Source organism: Oncorhynchus masou, unplaced genomic scaffold, assembly GCF_036934945.1.
Source record: "Oncorhynchus masou masou isolate Uvic2021 unplaced genomic scaffold, UVic_Omas_1.1 unplaced_scaffold_943, whole genome shotgun sequence".
Lineage (NCBI taxonomy): Eukaryota > Metazoa > Chordata > Actinopteri > Salmoniformes > Salmonidae > Oncorhynchus > Oncorhynchus masou.
Window position 1 is genome coordinate 197,501 of NW_027015923.1, and position 20,000 is coordinate 217,500.

The 20,000-nt window shown below is 46.6% G+C and overlaps 1 pseudogene; it reads left to right on the forward strand.

The window, feature by feature from the left end:
• Window positions 1-20,000, forward strand: part of LOC135538350 (protein sidekick-2-like) — a 126,382-nt pseudogene that overhangs the window by 59,664 nt on the left and 46,718 nt on the right.

Sequence of the window (20,000 nt, forward strand, 5' to 3'; positions counted from 1 at the left end):
GAATACTGAACACTACAGCTGGAATACTGAATACTACAGCTAGAATACTGAACACTACAGCTGGAATACTGAATACTACAGCTAGAATACTGAACACTACAGCTAGAATACTGAACATTAATACTACAGCTAGAATACTGAACACTACAGCTGGAATACTGAATACTACAGCTAGAATACTGAACACTACAGCTAGAATACTGAACATTAATACTACAGCTAGAATACTGAACATTAATACTACAGCTAGAATACTGAACACTAATACTAAAGCTGGAATACTAACACTAATACTACAGCTAGAATACTGAACATTAATACTACAGCTAGAATACTGAACATTAATACTACAGCTGGAATACTGAACACTGAATACTAATACTACACTAGACTCAGTTTACCGAAGTGACAGTGTAGAGATGCTCAGACGTCCTTTCGGCAAACATTGACTCAAGCGCCCTCTCTGTCTCTCTCTGTCTCTCTCTGTCTCTCTCTGTCTCTCTCTGTCTCTCTCTGTCTCTCTCTCTCTCTGTCTCTCTCTCTGTCTCTCTGTCTCTCTCTCTGTCTCTCTCTGTCTCTCTCTGTCTCTCTCTGTCTCTCTCTGTCTCTCTGTCTCTCTCTCTTTACCTCTCTCTCTCTCTTTACCTCTCTCTCTCTCTTTACCTCTCTCTCTCTCTTTACCTCTCTCTCTCTCTCTACCTCTCTCTCTCTCTCTCTCTCTCTCTCTCTCTCTCTCTCTCTCTCTCTCTCTCTCTCTCTCTCTCTCTCTCGCACTCTCTCTCTCTCTCTCTCTCTCTACCTCTCTCTCTCTCTCTACCTCTACCTCTACCTCTCTCTCTCTCTCTCCCTCTCTCCCTCTCTCTCTCCCTCTCTCTCTCTCTCTCTCCCTCTCTCTCTCCCTCTCTCTCTCTCTGTCTCTCTACCTCTCTCTCTCTGTCTCTCTACCTCTCTCTCTCTACCTCTCTCTCTGTCTCTCTACTCTCTCTCTCTCTCTCTCTCTCTCCTCTCTCTCTCTCTCTCTACCTCTCTCTCTCTACCTCTCTCTCTCTACCTCTCTCTCTCTGTCTCTCTCTCTACCCCTCTCTCCCTCTCTCTCTCACTCTACCTCTCTCTCTCTCCCCCCATCTCTCTCTCTACCTCTACCTCTCTCTCTCTCTCTCTCTGTCTCTCTACCTCTCTCTCTCTACCTCTCTCTCTGTCTCTCTACCTCTCTCCCCCTCTCTCTCTCCCTCTCTCTCTCTCTACTCTCTCTCTACCTCTCTCTCTCTGTCTCTCTCTCTCCCCCTCTCTCCCTCTCTATCTCTCCCTCTCTCTCTCTCCCTCTCTATCTCTCCCTCTCTCTCTCACTCTCCCTCTCTCTCTCCCCCCATCTCTCTCTCTACCTCTACCTCTCTCTCTCTCTCTCTCTCTCTCTCTCTCTCTCTCTCTCTCTCTCTCTCTCCCCCTGCCGTAGATGCCCCGTGGACAGTGCTCCTGGCCAATATTGAACCGGAGTCGACCGGGGTGACCGTGGGTGGTTTGATCCCAGCACGGTCCTACCAGTTCAGGCTGTGTGCGGTCAATGACGTGGGCAGGGGACAGTTCAGCAAGGAGACTGACCGGTGGGGTTTTAATTTTCATGTATCCCATATTTAACCAGGACAATCCCAGAGATATATATGAATGGCGTGTGGCTGTCTTTCATAGTATAATCAATCACATTAATTTGTAATCCCATTGACATCAGCAGTTGTTACAGAGGGAGAGATCCAATGTGTTATAGCAAGAACAACAATCTGTGTTGTGGTCAGTAGGGCACACCGTAGAAAAACCTTTTACAACGGAAAGACATATGTGTCCTCATTGGACAGGAAGTACCTCCCTGTTTCAAAACGTTTTCTCCCCCCTGGATATGATCCTACCTGTTCCTTCCCTTCTCTGTGGTTCAGTGTTGACTCTCTGACGAGTCTCTCAGAAGTCCCCAGGGGTTTTCTCAAACATGGGAATGACTATGTGTGGGTGTGTGTGTTTGAGAACTAGTAGTGAGCTGATCCCCGAAAAATACCGCTGTGTGAATCACCATGGGTGTGATGACCCAGCTACTGTCTCTCTCTCTCTCTCTCTCTCTCTCTCTCTCTTTCTCTCCTTCCATCTCTTTGTGTCTTGAAAGTAATGCAGAGGGCTGAATTAGTCAGAGCTTCAAACAGAAAGTCAAATCCCCAGAGTACTGTTGACGCCTTAGATATAGCTCAACTCACACACGCTCGCCTCACATACTAACTACTACACACCCTCAGAGACACACTACCTACTACACACCCTCAGATACACACTAACTACTACACACCCTCAGAGACACACTAACTACTACACACCCTCAGAGACACACTACTACACACCCTCATAGACATACTAACTACTACACACCCTCAGAGGCATACTAACTACTACACACCCTCAGAGACACACTAACTACTACACACCCTCAGAGACACACTACTACTACACACCCTCAGAGACACACTACTACACACCCTCAGAGACACACTAACTACTACACACCCTCAGAGACATACTAACTACTACACACCCTCAGAGACACACTACTACTACACACCCTCAGAGACACACTACTACACACCCTCATAGACATACTAACTACTACACACCCTCAGAGGCATACTAACTACTACACACCCTCAGAGACACACTAACTACTACACACCCTCAGAGACACACTACTACTACACACCCTCAGAGACACACTACTACACACCCTCAGAGACACACTAACTACTACACACCCTCAGAGACATACTAACTACTACACACCCTCAGAGACACACTAACTACTACACACCCTCAGAGACACACTACAACACACCCTCAGAGACACACTAACTACTACACACCCTCAGAAACACACTAACTACTACACACCCTCAGAGACACACTAACTACTACACACCCTCAGAGACATACTAACTACTACACACCCTCAGAGACACACTAACTACTACACACCCTCAGAGACACAGTAACTACTACACACCCTCAGAGACACACTACAACACACCCTCAGAGACACACTAACTACTACACACCCTCAGAGACACACTAAGTACTACACACCCTCAGAGACACACTAACTACTACACACCCTCAGAGACACACTAACTACTACACACCCTCAGAGACACAGTAACTACTACACACCCTCAGAGACATACTAACTACTACACACCCTCAGAGACACACTAACTACTACACACCCTCAGAGACACACTAACTACTACACACACCCTCAGATACATACTAACTACTACACACCCTCAGAGGCATACTAACTACTACACACCCTCAGAGACACACTAACTACTACACACCCTCAGAGACACACTAACTACTACACACCCTCAGAGACCCACTAACTACAACACACCCTCAGAGACACACTACTACACACCCTCAGAGACCCACTAACTACTACACACCCTCAGAAACACACTAACTACTACACACCCTCAGAAACCCACTAACTACTACACACCCTCAGAGACACACTAACTACTACACACCCTCAGAGACACACTAACTACTACACACCCTCAGAGACACACTAACTACTACACACCCTCAGAGACACACTAACTACTACACACCCTCAGAGACACTACTAACTACTACGCACCCTCAGAGACACACTAACTACTACACACCCTCAGAGACACACTAACTACTACACACCCTCAGAGACATACTAACTACTACACACCCTCAGAGACACACTAACTACTACACACCCTCAGAGACACACTAACTACTACACACCCTCAGAGACACACTAACTACTACACACCCTCAGAGACACACTACTATACACCCTCAGAGACACACTAACTACTACACACACTCTAAGAGACACACTACTACACACCCTCAGAGACACACTAACTACTACACACACCCTCAGAGACACTACTAACTACTACACACCCTCAGAGACACACTAACTACTACACACACCCTCAGAGACACACTAACTACTACACACCCTCAGAGACACACTAACTACTACAACCCTCAGAGACACACTAACTACTACACACCCTCAGAGACACACTAATTACTACACACCCTCAGAGACACACTAACTACTACACACCCTCAGAGACACTACTAACTACTACACGCCCTCAGAGACACACTAACTACTACACACACCCTCAGAGACACACTAACTACTACACACCCTCAGAGACACACTAACTACTACAACCCTCAGAGACACACTAACTACTACACACCCTCAGAGACACACTAACTAATACACACCCTCAGAGACACACTAACTACTACACACCCTCAGAGACACTACTAACTACTACACATGCCCTCAGAGACACACTAACTACTACACACACCCTCAGAGACACACTAACTACTACACACCCTCAGAGACACACTAACTACTACAACCCTCAGAGACACACTAACTACTACCACCCTCAGAGACACACTAACTACTACACACCCTCAGAGACACTCTAACTACTACACACCCTCAGATACACACTAACTACTACACACACCCTCAGTGACACACTAACTACTACACACCCTCAGTGACACACTAACTACTACACACACCCTCAGAGACACACTAACTACTACAACCCTCAGAGACACACTAACTACTACACACCCTCAGAGACACACTACAACACACCCTCAGAGACACACTAACTACTACACACCCTCAGAGACACACTAACTTCTACACACACCCTCAGATACATACTAACTACTACACACCCTCAGAGGCATACTAACTACTACACACCCTCAGAGACACACTAACTACTACACACCCTCAGAGACACACTAACTACTACACACCCTCAGAGACACACTAACTACTACACACCCTCAGAGACCCACTAACTACAACACACCCTCAGAGACAAACTACAACACACCCTCAGAGACACACGAACTACTACACACCCTCAGAGACACACTAACTACTACACACCCTCAGAGACACACTAACTACCACACACCCTCAGAGACACACGAACTACTACACACCCTCAGAGACACACTAACTACTACACACACCCTCAGATACATACTAACTACTACACACCCTCAGAGGCATACTAACTACTACACTCCCTCAGAGACACACTAACTACTACACACCCTCAGAGACACACTAACTACTACACACCCTCAGAGACCCACTAACTACAACACACCCTCAGAGACACACTACAACACACCCTCAGAGACACACTAACTACTACACACCCTCAGAAACACACTAACTACTACACACCCTCAGAAACCCACTAACTACTACACACCCTCAGAGACACACTAACTACTACACACCCTCAGAGACACACTAACTACTACACACCCTCAGAGACACACTAACTACTACACACCCTCAGAGACACACTAACTACTACACACCCTCAGAGACACTACTAACTACTACGCACCCTCAGAGACACACTAACTACTACACACCCTCAGAGACACACTAACTACTACACACCCTCAGAGACATACTAACTACTACACACCCTCAGAAACACACTAACTACTACACACCCTCAGAGACACACTAACTACTACACACCCTCAGAGACACACTAACTACTACACACCCTCAGAGACACACTACTATACACCCTCAGAGACACACTAACTACTACACACACTCTAAGAGACACACTACTATACACCCTCAGAGACACACTAACTACTACACACACCCTCAGAGACACTACTAACTACTACACACCCTCAGAGACACACTAACTACTACACACACCCTCAGAGACACACTAACTACTACAAACCCTCAGAGACACACTAACTACTACAACCCTCAGAGACACACTAACTACTACACACCCTCAGAGACACACTAATTACTACACACCCTCAGAGACACACTAACTACTACACACCCTCAGAGACACTACTAACTACTACACGCCCTCAGAGACACACTAACTACTACACACACCCTCAGAGACACACTAACTACTACACACCCTCAGAGACACACTAACTACTACAACCCTCAGAGACACACTAACTACTACACACCCTCAGAGACACACTAACTAATACACACCCTCAGAGACACACTAACTACTACACACCCTCAGAGACACTACTAACTACTACACACGCCCTCAGAGACACACTAACTACTACACACACCCTCAGAGACACACTAACTACTACACACCCTCAGAGACACACTAACTACTACAACCCTCAGAGACACACTAACTACTACCACCCTCAGAGACACACTAACTACTACACACCCTCAGAGACACTCTAACTACTACACACCCTCAGATACACACTAACTACTACACACACCCTCAGTGACACACTAACTACTACACACCCTCAGTGACACACTAACTACTACACACACCCTCAGAGACACACTAACTACTACAACCCTCAGAGACACACTAACTACTACACACCCTCAGAGACACACTACAACACACCCTCAGAGACACACTAACTTCTACACACACCCTCAGATACATACTAACTACTACACACCCTCAGAGGCATACTAACTACTACACACCCTCAGAGACACACTAACTACTACACACCCTCAGAGACACACTAACTACTACACACCCTCAGAGACACACTAACTACTACACACCCTCAGAGACCCACTAACTACAACACACCCTCAGAGACACACTACAACACACCCTCAGAGACACACTAACTACTACACACCCTCAGAGACACACTAACTACTACACACCCTCAGAAACCCACTAACTACTACACACCCTCAGAGACACACTACTACACACACCCTCAGATACATACTAACTACTACACACCCTCAGAGACACACTAACAACTACACACCCTCAGAGACACACTACTACACACCCTCAGAGACACACTAACTACTACACACCCTCAGAGACACACTAACTACTACATACCCTCAGATACACACTAACTACTACACACACCCTCAGAGACACACTAACTACTACACACCCTCAGATACACACTAACTACTACACACACCCTCAGAGACACACTAACTACTACACACCCTCAGATACACACTAACTACTACACACACCCTCAGAGACATACTAACTACTACACACCCTCAGAGACACACTAACTACTACACACACCCTCAGAGACATACTAACTACTACACACCCTCAGAAACACACTAACTACTACACACACTCAGAGACACACTACTACACACACCCTCAGAGACACACTAACTACACATACCCTCAGACACACACTACTACACACACCCTCAGAGACACACTACTACACACACCCTCAGAGACACACTAACTACTACACACCCTCAGAGACACACTAACTACTACACACCCTCAGAGACACACTAACTACTACACACCCTCAGAGACACACTACTATTAAACACACCCTCAGAGACACACTAACTACTACACACCCTCAGAGACACACTACTACACACCCTCAGAGACACACTAACTACTACACACCCTCAGAGACACACTAACTACTACACACCCTCAGAGACACACTAACTACTACACACCCTCAGAGACATACTAACTACTACACACCCTCAGAGACACACTAACTACTACACACCCTCAGAGACACACTAACTACTACACACCCTCAGAGACACACTAACTACTACACACCCTCAGAGCCACACTACTATACACCCTCAGAGACACACTAACTACTACACACACTCTAAGAGACACACTACTACACACCCTCAGAGACACACTAACTACTACACACACCCTCAGAGACACTACTAACTACTACACACCCTCAGAGACACACTAACTACTACACACACCCTCAGAGACACACTAACTACTACACACCCTCAGAGACACACTAACTACTACAACCCTCAGAGACACACTAACTACTACACACCCTCAGAGACACACTAATTACTACACACCCTCAGAGACACACTAACTACTACACACCCTCAGAGACACTACTAACTACTACACGCCCTCAGAGACACACTAACTACTACACACACCCTCAGAGACACACTAACTACTACACACCCTCAGAGACACACTAACTACTACAACCCTCAGAGACACACTAACTACTACACACCCTCAGAGACACACTAACTAATACACACCCTCAGAGACACACTAACTACTACACACCCTCAGAGACACTACTAACTACTACACACGCCCTCAGAGACACACTAACTACTACACACACCCTCAGAGACACACTAACTACTACACACCCTCAGAGACACACTAACTACTACAACCCTCAGAGACACACTAACTACTACCACCCTCAGAGACACACTAACTACTACACACCCTCAGAGACACTCTAACTACTACACACCCTCAGATACACACTAACTACTACACACACCCTCAGTGACACACTAACTACTACACACCCTCAGTGACACACTAACTACTACACACACCCTCAGAGACACACTAACTACTACAACCCTCAGAGACACACTAACTACTACACACCCTCAGAGACACACTACAACACACCCTCAGAGACACACTAACTACTACACACCCTCAGAGACACACTAACTTCTACACACACCCTCAGATACATACTAACTACTACACACCCTCAGAGGCATACTAACTACTACACACCCTCAGAGACACACTAACTACTACACACCCTCAGAGACACACTAACTACTACACACCCTCAGAGACACACTAACTACTACACACCCTCAGAGACCCACTAACTACAACACACCCTCAGAGACACACTACAACACACCCTCAGAAACCCACTAACTACTACACACCCTCAGAGACACACTACTACACACACCCTCAGATACATACTAACTACTACACACCCTCAGAGACACACTAACAACTACACACCCTCAGAGACACACTACTACACACCCTCAGAGACACACTAACTACTACACACCCTCAGAGACACACTAACTACTACACACCCTCAGATACACACTAACTACTACACACACCCTCAGAGACACACTAACTACTACACACCCTCAGATACACACTAACTACTACACACACCCTCAGAGACACACTAACTACTACACACCCTCAGATACACACTAACTACTACACACACCCTCAGAGACATACTAACTACTACACACACCCTCAGAGACACACTAACTACTACACACACCCTCAGAGACATACTAACTACTACACACCCTCAGAAACACACTAACTACTACACACACTCAGAGACACACTACTACACACACCCTCAGAGACACACTAACTACACATACCCTCAGACACACACTACTACACACACCCTCAGAGACACACTACTACACACACCCTCAGAGACACACTAACTACTACACACCCTCAGAGACACACTAACTACTACACACCCTCAGAGACACACTAACTACTACACACCCTCAGAGACACACTACTATTAAACACACCCTCAGAGACACACTACTACACACACCCTCAGAGACACACTAACTACTACACACCCTCAGAGACACACTAACTACTACACACCCTCAGAGACACACTACTACACACACCCTCAGATACATACTAACTACTACACACCCTCAGAGACACACTAACTACTACACACCCTCAGAGACACACTAACTACTACACACACCCTCAGAGACACACTAACTACTACACACCCTCAGAGACACACTACTACACACACCCTCAGAGACACACTACTACACACACCCTCAGATACATACTAACTACTACACACCCTCAGAGACACACTAACTACTACACACCCTCAGAGACACACTACTACACACACCCTCAGAGACACACTAACTACTACACACCCTCAGAGACACACTAACTACTACACACCCTAAGAGACACACTAACTACTACACACCCTCAGAGACACACTACTATTAAACACACCCTCAGAGACACACTAACTACTACACACCCTCAGAGACACACTACTACACACCCTCAGAGACACACTAACTACTACACACCCTCAGAGACACACTAACTACTACACACCCTCAGAGACACACTAACTACTACACACCCTCAGAGACACACTAACTACTACACACCCTCAGAGACACACTACTACACACACACCCTCAGATACATACTAACTACTACACACCCTCAGAGACACACTAACTACTACACACCCTCAGAGACACACTAACTACTACACACACCCTCAGAGACACACTAACTACTACACACCCTCAGAGACACACTACTACACACACCCTCAGAGACACACTACTACACACACCCTCAGATACATACTAACTACTACACACCCTCAGAGACACACTAACTACTACACACCCTCAGAGACACACTAACTACTACACACACCCTCAGAGACACACTAACTACTACACACCCTCAGAGACACACTACTACACACACCCTCAGAGACACACTAACTACTACACACCCTCAGAGACACACTAACTACTACACACACCCTCAGAGACACACTAACTACTACACACACCCTAAGAGACACACTAACTACTACACACCCTCAGAGACACACTACTACACACCCTCAGAGACACACTAACTACTACACACCCTCAGAGACACACTAACTACTACACACCCTCAGAGACACACTAACTACTACACACACCCTCAGAGACACACTACTACACACACCCTCAGATACATACTAACTACTACACACCCTCAGAGACACACTAACTACTACACACCCTCAGAGACACACTAACTACTACACACACCATCAGAGACATACTAACTACTACTCACCCTCAGTGACACACTAACTACTACACACCCTCAGAGACACACTAACTACTACACACCCTCAGAGACACACTAACTACCACAACCCCTCCCTGCTTTCTTCCTCCCTTCCTCCTATCTGTCTGGCTGTCCATCCATCCCTGTTTCTACCTGTCTCCCCCCCCACATTCTCCTGATCCTAAACACCAAGCTTTCGTCCTCCATTCGCCTTCTCTTTCTCTCTCTCTCAATTCAATTCATTTCAATGGGCTTTATTGGCAAAGGAAACATATTTTTACATTTCCCAAAAAATAAAGACATTGCAAATGTCATAGTATAACTATTTACAGTGTTATAACAATGTGCAAATAGTTCAAGTTCAAAAGGCTAAATGAACAAGTATCTCTCTCTGCCTCTGTCTCTGCTCCCGAACAGCACTTCTCTGTTTCTATGCACAGAAGAGAAATTGAGATGTCAACTTAAATGAAGTCTCAGTGGGATCCTTCAGTGGCGTTCGCCTGCTTCGACTGTGGATGTGTCCCAAACGGCTCTCTTTTCCCTTTACTGTGTACTACATCTGACCAGGACCTATAGGGCTCCAATGCACTCTAAATGGACTACAGAGTCATTTGGGACGCAGACCATGACTTCTTTGATGGTAGCTGAGCTGAAGAGAGAGCTCTCTGAGGGAGAGATATCACAGAGCCTTTTACTGTGGCATAGAAACAGACAGCCCTTAGTTGGAGAGATCAGTGACAATGGTCTGACCAACTCTGCTTTGTGCTGCCTGCACGCACGCACACACACACACACACACACACACACACACACACACACACACACACACACACACACACACACACACACACACACACACACACACACACACACACACACACACACACAGTATCTCTCTCTCTCTCTCTCTCTCTCTCTCTTTCTTTTAATGGTTACATAACGAAAAGACAGAAATATTCAGAAACACTTGTTAATTCATGCCATTTTTCTCTCTCCCCTCTCTCTCTCTCTCTCTCTCTCTCTCTCTCTCTCTCTCTCTCTCTCTCTCTCTCTCTCTCTCTCTCTCTCTCTCTCTCTCTCTCTCTCTCCCTCTCTCCCTCCCTCTCTCTCCCTCCATCTCTCCCACCAGACTCTCTCTACCAGAGGAGCCTCCCAGTTACCCTCCTCAGACGGTGATTGCCAGTGGTCGTACTAACCAGTCTATCATGATCCAGTGGCAACCACCCCCGGAGAGCCACCAGAATGGACCGCTCCAGGGATACATCATCAGGTGAGACACAGAGCGGATTGTTCCAGGTTGAAGATGGAAGGGGTCAATGACATTCATCTTGGTTATTAACCTGTATAACACCACTTGGGTCATGGTCACCATCCTATTGTCTTCCTCCTCCCCTTCCATCTCTTTTCACCCTCACGTTTCCCTTTCTGCACTGTCTAACCATCCTCTCTCTCTCCCACCCTCCTAGGTACTGTCTGTCAGGACTACCAGTAGACTGTCAGATGAAGAACATCACCAGGCCAGACCAGAATAACCTACTCCTGGAGGACCTCATCATCTGGACTAACTATGAGATGGAGGTGGCAGCCTACAACAGGGCTGGGAGGGGTACCTACAGCCACAAGGTTACAGAGTGGACCCTGCAGGGAGGTGAGGATGGATGCCGTCCATGTCACATGGTTAGACACAGTTCTCCAGCTTTAACGGTTGAGAAGTGACATACTTCTCTTCGCTCTCTGTGGGACATAGAACCACAACACAGCCTATGCTGCTCTGTACCATCACTCATTCATATATCCTTATGTACATATTCTTTATCCCCTTACACTGTGTATAAGACAGTAGATTAGGAATTGTTAGTTAGATCACTTGTTGGTTATTACTGCATTGTCGGAACTAGAAGCACAAGCATTTCGCTACACTCGCATTAACATCTGCTAACCATGTGTATGTGACAAATAAAATTTGATTTGATTTGAACAATCCCACGCCGTGCCAGAAGCTCCTCTGTAGCTTTCTGAGGAACGGTTATTCAGTCACCCCCTTCTCTTCCTATCTCATGTTTCTCTCTCTCTCTCTCTCTCTCTCTCTCGTATCTCCCTCCATCTCTCTCCCAGTCCCCACTGTCCCACCAGGTAATGTCCAGGCTGAGCCATTCAACTCCTCTACAGTCAGGCTGACCTGGTCAGCTCCTAGCCCTCAGTTCATCAATGGCATCAACCAGGGATACAAGGTGGGCAACAGAGAGCAGAGACCCTGACCAGAGACAAACATTCTTATTGGATGTGCAGTAGAACGACCTGTTCTGTAAATACGTTTCTGTACTGGCATACACTGCCCTCTAGTGGTTAGAATAAGAACTGCATTCTCCAGCATTAGAAGTACCAGTACCACAACAGATCCCTATAAACCAGCTGCAGTGTTTTGTTGTCTTTTCTCTTATGACATTTTTAAACTATCCCTCCGTCTGTTTCCAGCTGTTGGCCTGGGAGGCGGGTCAAGAGGAGGATGTTACCATGGTGACAGTGAGACCTAACTTCCAGGACAGCGTGCATGTGGGCTACGTGACTGGACTGAAGAAGTTCACAGAGTACTACACCTCTGTCCTGTGTTTCACTACACCTGGAGACGGCCCTCGCAGCCCACCTCACAGACTACGCACTCACGAAGACAGTGAGTACCACAGTCATAACTATACCAAACCTGTAGGCACTCACGAAGACAGTGAGTACCACAGTCACATAACTATACCAAACCTGTAGGCACTCACGAAGACAGTGTCTCACAGTCACATAACTATACCAAACCGGTAGGCACTCACGAAGACAGTGAGTACCACAGTCACATAACTATACCAAACCTGTAGGCACTCACAAAGACAGTGAGTACCACAGTCACATAACTATACCAAACCTGTAGGCACTCACGAAGACAGTGTCTCACAGACACATAACTATACCAAACCTGTAGGCACTCACGAAGACAGTGTCTCACAGTCACATAACTATACCAAACCGGTAGGCACTCACGAAGACAGTGAGTACCACAGTCACATAACTATACCAAACCTGTAGGCACTCACAAAGACAGTGAGTACCACAGTCACATAACTATACCAAACCTGTAGGCACTCACGAAGACAGTGTCTCACAGACACATAACTATACCAAACCGGTAGGCACTCACGAAGACAGTGAGTACCACAGTCACATAACTATACCAAACCTGTAGGCACTCACGAAGACAGTGTCTCACAGTCACATAACTATACCAAACCTGTAGGCACTCACGAAGACAGTGTCTCACAGTCACATAACTATACCAAACCGGTAGGCACTCACGAAGACAGTGTCTCACAGACACAGACAAATGCAATTCTATTTCCCCATGATTTTATCGACCCGAAGGCCCCGGACTGTACTGTGTTGGCTCAGATATTCTGTGTCTGCGTAACTGGGCCAACAGTACAGCTCAGTCTGTCACAAATTGGCCCAGGTAAAAAGGGTATTACAAACTATACACTACTGTAAAGTATATGGTACTACTGTAAAGTACATGATACTACTGCAAAGTATATGGTACTACTGTAAAGTATACGGTACTACCGTAAAGTATATGATACTACTGCAAAGTATATGGTACTACTGTAAAGTATATGATACTACTGCAAAGTATATGGTACTACTGTAAAGTATATGATACTACTGCAAAGTATATGATACTGCAAATTATATGGTACTACTGTAAAGTATATGATACCACTGTAAAGTATATAGTATATAGTATAACTGTAAAGTATATGGTACTACTGTAAAGTGTGCTTCTACACCTGCATTGCTTGCTGTTTGGGGTTTTAGGCTGGGTTTCTGTACAGCACTTTGAGATATCAGCTGATGTACGAAGGGCTATATAAATAAATTTGATTTGATTTTGATTTGATTTATGATACTACTGCAAAGTTTATGGTACTACTATAAAGTATATGGTACTACTCCAAAGTATATGGTACTACTCCAAAGTATATGGTACTACTCCAAAGTATACGATACTTGTGCACTAGACACTCACTGTATAATCCTTGCCGTGTGTGTGTGTGTGTGTGTGTGTGTGTGTGTGTGTGTGTGTGTGTGTGTGTGTGTGTGTGTGTGTGTGTGTGTGTGTGTGTGTGTGTGCGTGTGTGTGTGTGTCCAGAGCCTGGTGCCGTTGGTCACCTGAGTTTTACAGAGATCCTGGACACATCGCTGAAGGTCAGCTGGAAAGATCCCAACGAGAAGAATGGAGTCCTCACAGGTACTGTACCTAGTATAGTATAGTATCTAACCCTAACCCTCTCTGGAAAGACCCCAACTAGAAGAATGTAGTCCTCACAGGTACTGTACCTAGTATAGTATAATATCTAACCCTAACCCTCTCTGGAAAGACCCCAACTAGAAGATCAGAGTCCTCACAGATGACTAGGCCTACTGTAGTCATGGTCTATGGTTGACCCTGTTTGTTGGACAGGGTCAACCAAACAGAGTACTGTGGTAGCTAAAGAATCTATCTCTGTGCAAATGGCCAATAAAGATCTATTCTATTCACTTCTATAGGGAAAGGGGGATACCTAGTCAGTTGTATTTTAGTCTCGTTATGTCCTCTGTATCAGTCTAACCAGCTGTGATGTCCCTCTCCTACAGTATTGTACTGCAGTCTGTCCATATGTCCTCTGTATCAGTCTAACCAGCTGTGATGTCCCTCTCCGACAGTATTGTACTGCAGTCTGTCCATATGTCCTCTGTATCAGTCTACCCAGCTGTGATGTCCCTCTCCTACAGTATTGTACTGCAGTCTCTTCATTGGTCCTCTGTATCAGTCTACCCAGCTGTGATGTCCCTCTTCTACAGTGTTGTACTGCAGTCTGTCCATATGTCCTCTGTATCAGTCTACCCAGCTGTGATGTCCCTCTCCTACAGTGTTGTACTGCAGTCTGTTCATTGGTCCTCTGTATCAGTCTAACCAGCTGTGATGTCCCTCTCCTACAGTCTTGTACTGCAGTCTGTCCATATGTCCTCTGTATCAGTCTAACCAGCTGTGATGTCCCTCTCCTACAGTGTTGTACTGCAGTCTGTCCATATGTCCTCTGTATCAGTCTAACCAGCTGTGATGTCCCTCTCCTACAGTATTGTACTGCAGTCTGTCCATATGTCCTCTGTATCAGTCTAACCAGCTGTGATGTCCCTCTCCTACAGTGTTGTACTGCAGTCTGTCCATATGTCCTCTGTATCAGTCTAACCAGCTGTGATGTCCCTCTCCTACAGTATTGTACTGCAGTCTGTCCATATGTCCTCTGTATCAGTCTACCCAGCTGTGATGTCCCTCTCCTACAGTGTTGTACTGCAGTCTGTCCATATGTCCTCTGTATCAGTCTAACCAGCTGTGATGTCCCTCTCCTACAGTATTGTACTGCAGTCTGTCCATTTGTCCTCTGTATCAGTCTAACCAGCTGTGATGTCCCTCTCCTACAGTATTGTACTGCAGTCTGTCCATATGTCCTCTGTATCAGTCTACCCAGCTGTGATGTCCCTCTCCTACAGTGTTGTACTGCAGTCTGTCCATATGTCCTCTGTATCAGTCTAACCAGCTGTGATGTCCCTCTCCTACAGTATTGTACTGCAGTCTGTCCATTTGTCCTCTGTATCAGTCTAACCAGCTGTGATGTCCCTCTCCTACAGTATTGTACTGCAGTCTGTCCATATGTCCTCTGTATCAGTCTAACCAGCTGTGATGTCCCTCTCCTACAGTATTGTACTGCAGTCTGTCCATATGTCCTCTGTATCAGTCTAACCAGCTGTGATGTCCCTCTCCGACAGTATTGTACTGCAGTCTGTCCATTTGTCCTCTGTATCAGTCTAACCAGCTGTGATGTCCCTCTCCTACAGGCTACCGTATATCGTGGGAGGAGTTTAACCGGACCAACACCCGGGTCACCCACTACCTCCCTAACCTGACCCAGGAGTACCGGGTCACCGGGCTGACCGCCCTCACCACCTACACCATCCAGGTGGCTGGGATGACCTCCAAGGGACAGGGTCAACTCTCTTCTTCTACAATATCATCTGGAGTTCCCCCAGGTTAGTACCTCCCCCTAACCCACCCCCAGGTTAGTACCTCCCCCTAACCCTCCCCCAGGTTAGTACCTCCCCCTCACCCTCCCCCAGGTTAGTACCTCCCCCTAACCCTCCCCCAGGTTAGTACCTCCCCCTAAACTTCCCCAGGTTAGTACCTCCCCTAACCCTACCCCAGGTTAGTACCTCCCCCTAACCCTCCCCCAGGTTAGTACCTCCCCCTAACTCTACCCCAGGTTAGTACCTCCCCCTAACCCCCCCCCCAGGTTAGTACCTCCCCCTACCCCAGGTTAGTACCTCCCCCTAACTCTACCCCCAGGTTAGTACCTCCCCCTAACCCTCCCCCAGGTTAGTACCTCCCCCTAACTCTACCCCCAGGTTAGTACCACCCCCTAACCCTCCTCCAGGTTAGTACCACCCCCTAACTCTACCCCCAGGTTAGTACCACCCCCTAACCCTCCTCCAGGTCACTATCTCCCCATAACCCTCCCCCAGGTCAGTACCTCCCCCAACCCTACCCCCAGTCCCTTAACCCTAACCAGTCCCCTAACCCCAGCCATTCCCTAACCCCAGCCAGTGACAGTCTCACCTTTTCCCTCCAAATGCTCTTATGGTTTTTGGTGTGACTCACTGTGTCTCTCCTCCTTTATCTCTGTCTCTGATCTCACTGTGTCCATCCTCCTTTATCTCTGTCTCTGATCTCACTGTCCCTCCTCCTTTATCTCCATCCCTGATCTCACTGTGTCCCTCCTCCTTTATCTCCATCCCTGATCTCACTGTCCCTCCTCCTTTATCTCTGTCTCTGATCTCACTGTGTTCCTCCTCCTTTATCTCCATCCCTGATCTCACTGTGTCCCTCCTCCTTTATCTCTGTCTCTGATCTCACTGTGTCCCTCCTCCTTTATCTCTGTCCCTGATCTCACTGTGTCCCTCCTCCTTTATCTCTGTCTCTGATCTCACAGTGTCCCTCCTCCTTTATCTCTGTCCCTGATCTCACTGTGTCCCTCCTCCTTTATCTCTGTCCCTGATCTCACTGTGTCCCTCCTCCTTTATCTCTGTCTCTGATCTCACTGTGTCTCTTCCTTCTTTATCCCCCATCCCTGATCTCATTGTGTCTTTCCTCCTCACTATACAGAGATGCCGGGCCCGCCAACCAACATAGCCATCTCCAACATCGGCCCCCGCTCTGTAGCCCTGCAGTTTAAACCTGGCTATGACGGCAAGACGTCCATCTCACGCTGGCAGGTTGAGGCACAGGTGAGAGACACATCCATCAATCAATAAATCAATGAATCAAGCAAGCAAGCGCACAATCAATCAATCAAACTTTAAGTGAATTTTATCTTTATCTCTCCCTTTTTCTCTCTCCCTTTTTCTCTCTCTCTCTCTCTCTCTCTCTCTCTCTCTCTCTCTCTCTCCCTCTCTCTGTCTTTCTCTCTCCCTCTTCCCCATCAAACCCTCATCTCCCCCTCTCTCTCTTTTTCCTACACTCTCAACCCCCCCTCATTATACCCTCTGTAGATTGGTATAATCGGGGAGAATGAGGAGTGGGTGATGGTCCACCAGTTGCCCAACGAGCCTGATGCCCGCTCCCTGGAGGTCCTGGACCTGAACCCCTACATCTCCTATAGGTACAGTACCGCTACAACAGATACCTGACACTACACCTCCTACAGGTACAGTACAGCTACAACAGATACCTGACACTACACCTCCTGTAGGTACAGTACTGCTACAACAGATACCTGACACTACACCTCCTATAGGTACAGTACAGCTACAACAGATACCTGACACTACACCTCCTACAGGTACAGTACAGCTACAACAGATACCTGACACTACACCTCCTACAGGTACAGTACAGCTACAACAGATACCTGACACTACACCTCCTACAGGTACAGTACAGCTACAACAGATACCTGACACTACACCTCCTATAGGTACAGTACAACTACAACAGATACCTGACTCTACACCTCCTATAGGTACAGTACAACATCACTAGTACAACTACAACAGATACCTGACACTACACCTCCTATAGGTACAGTACAGCTACAACAGATACCTGACACTACACCTCCTACAGGTACAGTACAGCTACAACAGATACCTGACACTACACCTCCTATAGGTACAGTACAGCTACAACAGATACCTGACACTACACCTCCTATAGGTACAGTACAGCTACAACAGATACCTGACTCTACACCTCCTATAGGTACAGTACAACATCACTAGTACAACTACAACAGATACCTGACACTACACCTCCTATAGGTACAGTACACCTACAACAGATACCTGACACTACACCTCCTATAGGTACAGTACAGCTACAACAGATACCTGACACTACACCTCCTACAGGTACAGTACAGCTACAACAGATACCTGACACTACACCTCCTATAGGTACAGTACAACTACAACAGATATCTGACACTACACCTCCTATAGGTACAGTACAGCTACAACAGATACCTGACACTACACCTCCTATAGGTACAGTACAGCTACAACAGATACCTGACACTACACCTCCTATAGGTACAGTACAGCTACAACAGATACCTGACACTACACCTCCTATAGGTACAGTACAGCTACAACAGATACCTGACACTACACCTCCTATAGGTACAGTACAGCTACAACAGATATCTGACACTACACCTCCTATAGGTACAGTACACCTACAACAGATACCTGACACTACACCTCCTATAGGTACAGTACAGCTACAACAGATACCTGACACTACACCTCCTACAGGTACAGTACAGCTACAACAGATACCTGACACTACACCTCCTATAGGTACAGTACAACTACAACAGATACCTGACACTACACCTCCTATAGGTACAGTACAACATCACTAGTACAACTACAACAGATACCTGACACTACACCTCCTATAGGTACAGTACCACTACAACAGATACCTGACACTACACCTCCTATAGGTACAGTACAACATCACTAGTACAACTACAACAGATACCTGACACTACACCTCCTATAGGTACAGTACAGCTACAACAGATA